The sequence below is a fragment of the Neoarius graeffei genome, chromosome 17, assembly GCF_027579695.1.
Source record: "Neoarius graeffei isolate fNeoGra1 chromosome 17, fNeoGra1.pri, whole genome shotgun sequence".
NCBI lineage: Eukaryota > Metazoa > Chordata > Actinopteri > Siluriformes > Ariidae > Neoarius > Neoarius graeffei.
The window spans coordinates 49,443,926-49,451,224 of record NC_083585.1 but is presented as its reverse complement, the minus strand read 5'-3'; the positions used below and the strand labels follow the sequence as shown (position 1 = coordinate 49,451,224).

General features: G+C 40.3%; 1 pseudogene; it reads right to left on the bottom strand.

Annotated features, from left to right (window-relative positions):
- Window positions 1-6,229: 6,229 nt before the first annotated feature.
- Window positions 6,230-7,062, bottom strand: LOC132901202 (olfactory receptor 1L4-like; annotated as a pseudogene).
- Between the last annotated feature and the right edge of the window lie 237 nt (window positions 7,063-7,299).

Genomic DNA, 7,299 nt, shown 5'->3' with positions numbered 1-7,299 from the left:
AGGCGTGTAATAGTCGGCGAGGTCACAAAGGACCCCAGGGCAATGTCAAAGCAACTGAAGGCCTCTCTCATATTGGCTAATGTTAATGTTCATGAGTCCATCATCAGGAGAACACCGAACAACATTGGTGTGCATGGCAGGGTTGCAAGGAGAAAGCCACTGCTTTCCAAAAAGAACATTGCTGCTCGTATGCAGTTTGCTAAAGATCACGTGGACAAACCAGAAGGCTATTGGAAAAATGTTTTGTGGACGGATGAGACCAAAATAGAACTTTTTGGTTTAAATAAGCGGCACGGTGGTGTAGTGGTTAGCGCTGTCGCCTCACAGCAAGAAGGTCCTGGGTTTGAGCCCCGGGGCCGGCGAGGGCCTTTCTGTGCGGAGTTTGCATGTTCTCCCCGTGTCCGCGTGGGTTTCCTCCGGGTGCTCTGGTTTCCCCCACAGTCCAAAGACATGCAGGTTAGGTTAACTGGTGACTCTAAATTGACCGTAGGTGTGAATGTGAGTGTGAATGGTTGTCTGTGTCTATGTGTCAGCCCTGTGATGACCTGGCGACTTGTCCAGGGTGTACCCCGCCTTTCGCCCATAGTCAGCTGGGATAGGCTCCAGCTTGCCTGCGACCCTGTAGAAGGATAAAGCGGCTAGAAATAATGAGATGAGATGAGATGGTTTAAATGAGAAGCGTTATGTTTGGAGAAAGGAAAACACTGCATTCCAGCACAAGAACCTTATCCCATCTGTGAAATATGGTGGTGGTAGTATCATGGTTTGGGCTTGTTTTGCTGAATCTGGGCCAGGATGGCTTGCCATCATTGATGGAACAATGAATTCTGAATTATACCAGCGAGTTCTAAAGGAAAATGTCAGGACATCTGTCCATGAACTGAATCTCAAGAGAAGGTGGGTCGTGCAGCAAGACAACGACCCTAAGCACACAAGTCATTCTACCAAAGAATGATTAAAGAAGAATAAAGTTAATGTTTTGGAATGGCCAAGTCAAAGTCCTGACCTTAATCCAATCGAAATGTTGTGGAAGGACCTGAAGCGAGCAGTTCATGTGAGGAAACCCACCAACATCCCAGAGTTGAAGCTGTTCTGTACAGAGGAATGGGCTAAAATTCCTCCAAGCCAGTGTGCAGGCCTGATCAACAGTTGCCAGAAATATTTAGTGGCAGTTATTGCTGTACAAGGGGGTCACACCAGATACTGAAAGCAAAGGTTCACATACTTTTTCCACTCACCGGTATGTAATACTGGATAATTTTCCTCAATAAATAAATGACCAAGTATAATATTTTTGTCTCATTTGTTTAACTGGGTTCTCTTTATCTACTTTTAGGACTTGTATGAAAATCTGATGATGTTTTAGGTCATATTTATGCAGAAATATAGAAAATTCTAAAGGGTTCACAAACTTTCAAGCAGCACTGTACCAATGTCTTTATCATCAATAATGTATTTTGCCCTCTTAAAGCTATATGCACTCATGAACCAAGAATATGGCTCAAAATTCAATGTGATGTATAAATAAAGATTAATATATGATATTATATATATATATATATATATATATATATATATATATATATATATATATATATATATATTCATGTACACAATGTACATGAACTTATGTACACAAGACCTTTAATCCAGAATTAAGTAATGACTCTCACTTAAATAATAAATAAACAATAATAAAGTAAACAAAATATTTGTCGTGGTAAGCCTTTGCCTTGAAAAAAAAGTTGTTTCAGGTACTGTACATATATTGTATGTTTATTGAGAAATTTTCATAATAAGGCCCCGTCCACACAAGTACGTTTTTGTCGAATCCGCATAAATACTTTATCGTTTTGGCCTTGTGTCCAGACGGAGCTGGCTTTTTTGAGGGGTGAAACCGGTATTTTTTGAAAACAGGTCCCAGATTGGGAAAATCCTAAAACGCCGGATAGCCCAGAGTCGTCTGGACGGCGAAGCGGATTTTTTCAGAAACAATGACGTATAGGCCCCGCCTCTCTAACCTTTAACCTCAGCCGCCGCCGCCGCTAGACGCGTCATAACAACAACAACGGCGGACTACAGGCTTGTGCTCATACTGCAGAAACAACTCAGGCCCTGTCCACACGAGTACGCAGCCTCACCCAATATGCTGTCATTTTGAAAAAAATATCCGTAAACACGGCGCCGTTTCAATTCACTGGAAATGACCCAAAACGCTGTAGTACATATGCCTGGCCTGTATGTGGCGCTGTGACGCCGCCACACCAATACACTAAAACCAGAAGAGAAGCCATGGAGCATGCGTATAAAGGTCACGTGCTGTTTACAAAACAAGCTCATAACATGAGAAGTTTTGTTGCTCCTCACAGTAATATAAAAGCAGAAGGTTTTGTTGTAGCAGCCGTAATAGACTGAGTTGTTTCTGCAGTACGAGCACAAGCCTGTAGTCCGCCGTTGTTGTTGTTATGACGCGTCTAGCGGCGGCGGCTGAGGTTAAAGGTTAGAGAGGCGGGGCTTATATGTCATCATTTCTGAAAAAATCCGCTTCGCCGTCCAGACGACTCCGGGCTATCCAGCGTTTTAGGATTTTCCCATTCTGGGACCCATTTTCAAAAAATACCGGTTTCACACCTCGAAAAAGCCAGATCCGTCTGGACGTGAGGCCAAAACAATAAAGTATTTATGCGGATTCGACAAAAACGTACTCGTGTGGACAGGGCCTCAGTCTATTACGGCTGCTACAACAAAACCTTCTGCTTTTATATTACTGCGAGGAGCAACAAAACTTCTCGTGTTATGAGCTTGTTTTGTAAACAGTGCGTGACCTTTATACGCATGCTCCATGGCTTCTCTTCTGGTTTTAGTGTATTGGTGTGGCGGCGTCACAGCGCCACATACAGGCCTGGCATATGTACTACAACGTTTTGGGTCGTTTCCAGTGAATCGAAATGATGCCGTGTTTATGGAGATTTTTTTCAAAACGACAGCGTATTGGGTGAGGCCACGTACTCGTGTGGACGGGGCCTAAGTTTTACTGAGCATCTTGAAGAATCTGCCACAGGTTTTCTTGAGAATTTTGAGTGTTGCACTTGCTTTTTTGCAGGCAAACTCCAGCAGCCTCCATTATTATTTTTGTCTGAAAAGTGGTCTATTACAAATGTTGCTTTCTTTCCTGACATACAATTTTTCCGTAACATTTACATCTTTTTTTTTTTGAAAATTAACATTTTTGTACTGATTCATATATGCAGAAGTCAAAATAAACAGAACAAAATTAGTACTAAAAATAGGGTGTCTCCAGTGGTGCTTGAAAGTTTGTGAACCATTTAGAATTTTCTATATTTCTGCATAAATATGACCTAAAACATCATCAGATTTTCACACAAGTCCTAAAAGTAGATAAAGAGAACCCAGTTAAACAAATGAGACAAAAATATTATACTTGGTCATTTATTTATTGAGGAAAATGATCCAGTGTTACATATTTGCGAGTGGCAAAAGTATGTGAACCTTTGCTTTCAGTATCTGGTGTGACCCCCTTGTGCAGCAATAACTGCAGCTAAACATTTCTGGTAACTGTTGGTCAGTCCTGCACACTGGCCTGGAGGAATTTTAGCCCATTCCTCTGTACAGAACAGCTTCAACTCTGGGATGTTGGTGGCACATGAACTGCTTGCTTCAGGTCCTTCCACAGCATTTCAATTGGATTAAGGTCAGGACTTTGACTTGGCCATTCCAAAACATTAACTTTATTCTTCTTTAAACATTCTTTGGTAGAACGGCTTGTGTGCTTAGGGTTGTTGTCTTGCTGCATGACCCACCTTCTCTTGAGATTCAGTTCATGGACAGATGTCCTGACATTTTCCTTTAGAATTCCCTGGTATAATTCAGAATTCATTGTTCCATCAATGTTGGCCAGCCGTCCTGGCCCAGATGCAGCAAAACAGGCCCAAACAATGATACTACCACCACCATGTTTTACAGATGGGATAAGGTTCTTATGCTGGAATGCAGTGTTTTCCTTTCTCCAAACGTAATGCTTCTCATTTAAACCAAAAAATTCTATTTTGGTCTCATCTGTCCACAAAACATTTTTCCAATAGCCTTCTGGCTTGTCCATGTGATCTTTAGCAATCTGCAGATGAGCAGCAATGTTCTTTTTGGAGAGCAGTGGCTTTCTCCTTGCATCCCTGCCATGCACACCATTGTTGTTCAGTGTTCTCCTGATGGTGGACTCATGAACATTAACATTAGCCGATATGAGAGAGGCCTCCAGTTGCTTAGAAGTTACCCTGAGGTTCTTTGTGACCTCGCCGACTATTACACACCTTGCTCTTGGAGTGATCTTTGCTGGTCAACCACTCCTGGGGAGGGTAACAGTGGTCTTGAATTTCTTCCATTTGTACACAATCTGTCTGACTGTGGATTGGTGGAGTCCAAACTCTTTAGAGATTATTTTGTAACCTTTTCCAGCCTGATGAGCATCAACAATGCTTTTTCTGAGGTCCTCAGAAATCTCCTTTGTTCATGCCATGATACACTTCCACAAACGTGTTGTGAAGATCAGACTATGATAAATTCCTGTTCTTTAAATAAAACAGGGTGCCCACTTACACCTGATTGTCATCCCATTGATTGAAAACACTGACTCTAATTTCACCTCCAAATTAGCTGCTAATCCTAGAGGTTCACATACTTTTGCCACTCACAGATATGTAATATTGGATCATTTTCCTCCATAAATAAACAAACAAGTGTAATATTTTTGTCTCATTTGTTTAACTGGGTTCTCTTTATCTACTTTTAGGACTTGTGTGAAAATCTGATGATGTTATAGGTCATATTTATGCAGAAATATAGAAAATTCTAAAGGGTTCACAAACTTTCAAGCACCACTGTAAGATGCACACACTGTAGCCAGTTCGGTATAGTGTATCGATATTTGTTACATTTTGTTTTTGTGTGTGTTTGTGTATGTTGTAACCAGGGCTTTGAACCAGAATTTTTTTCCTATTGGTTCGTTCCGAACAGAAACGGAATTTTAATGTTTCTGGTTTTGGGTTCCACCATTAAATAGACGTTCCCGAACCGGTTAGAACAAAAAAATTTCGTTCCCGGAACAGTTAATTACGTTCCCTGTCAGCTGTTTAACAAATGGCTATAAAATTATGTCTCTGTCTCATCCAGCTTAAGCCAAATGTAGGCTAATTCTATTACAACCTTCATTAAATAAGACAAGAAATAATTCAAAACAATTATTATTTCAAATGTTGGCAATTTGGATTCTCAGTATGTCTTCCCATCTACACAAACAGAAAAAGTGCCAAAAATGAAAGATAATTCGTTTAGTGTGTTAGTCAGGCCCTATGCATTGATAGGCTAACAGAGGTTAACGTCATTTAATGTTCGCGAGCCTCTCATTAACGTGGACAAATATATTGATATCGTGTTTGAAATTGATGTTTTTGAATAACGATAGACTGCAATATTTACCTCTTATTTAAGATGTGGAGACGTGATAGTAGTCCACCCTCCCGCTCTCTCCATTCAGTCAGCGAACGTCACACAGGAAGTGAATCCCAGTGGGTCATAGAAACTTGCGCAGGAGAAGAATGACTTTTTTATTTGTAGGCTACAGAAACTTTGAGGAACGAAATAAAAACCGGTATTAACTGGTTACCATTATTTTTAATAAGCGTTTCTGTTCCGGAACATAAAAGATAATAAAGTTTCTGGTTTCGTTTCTGTTCCATGTGAAATAGAAAAAGTTCCCGGTTTTCGTTTTCGTTCCTTGAACCGGTTCAAAGCCCTGGTTGTAACTCTGCATTGCAATGCTTCCCAAAACTTGAATTCCAGTGTAAACCATTTTGATCAAAGAATCAATTATTATTGCCCTAATACCATAATATAGGCTAATCTTTTACATGATATTGTCCAGCAGAACTGAACTGCAAATAAAAGGCAGATTACTTAAAAAATAAACTTCTGTTTCTGAAATTTGTTGTCAATCAATATTTGCTTAGGTTCCTTTGTCAGTTATCATGTTTGGATTTTCACATAAAAACAGTTTTATATACAGTTTTAATACAGCTAATATTATGTTGTAGTTCCATTTTCCCTTAAATATCCATAGTCCGTAAAATATCACAGTACCGCATATTCTGTGACACATAAGTATAGTGAATTGCTCTAAAACTATTACTTGATTGATTAATTCTTGTTTATTCAATTATGTTTGACACTTTATATGCCTTAAAAAATTCAGCAGCTTGTTTTGCAGTTCTACAGTCTCTAAACTATATGCTTTAGTATAACATGGTTGGCAGTGTGACACACACACTGTCAGAACAGCTGTGTAAAGATCACATGCTTGCAGTAATTTCAAGTTCCCTAGTATGTAAGCCAAAATCACTGGCAGGTAATAAATGAGGACCAAGATCATGTGAGTAAGACAAGTGTTGAAGGCCTTCCAGTGTTGGGTTGAAGATGCAATTTAGAACAAAGAACAAGCAGGACAGCTAACATCTTAGCAAATGCCAGTCTCTGCTATAAGATATATCTCCACACACTAAGTTGTAAACTGGGCCATGCTCACAGCAACAGCTTGGCACCACCCTTGATCTACAATAGGACAGACCACTGGCTAGAGCTACAGTGTAAAGCTCAATCAAAAATACCAGAAACTACATGGTAGCTATGATGAGTACCATCCTCACTTAAGTATTGATAGTAGTGTAGCGCAAAGGAAAACAGATAGCAATCAGGAGATCCTAAGCCAGCACAGCCAGTGAAAAGGACTCCATGGCACCAAAAATGTGCATGAAAAACATTTGGGAGAAACATGCTTTAAAACTGATGTGATTAAGGTTAAATATAAACACAGGAACCATTTGTGGAATAATAACACTGTTTATACAAATGTCAACTACCGTATAGTGAAGTTACAAACCACAAGACACTTGGGGTCTGTAAACTGGAGTTCATCAGGATCATAGCCAAAAAAGTAACTTTACACAGCAGTGTGATCAGGTAGATAATTCCTCAGGCCAATATCAGGTAGGGGCGGCATGGTGGTGTAGTGGTTAGCACTGTTACCTCATAGCAAGAAGGTCCTAGGTTCGAGCCCAGTGGCCTTTCTGTGTGGAGTTTGCATGTTCTCCCCGTGTCTGTGTGGATTTCCTCCGGGTGCTTCGCTTTCCCCCACAGTTCAAAAGACATGTAGGTTAGGCTAATTGGTGGCTCTTAATTGACCGTAGGTGTGAATGTGAATGTTTTTTTGTCTCTGTGTGTCAGTCCTGC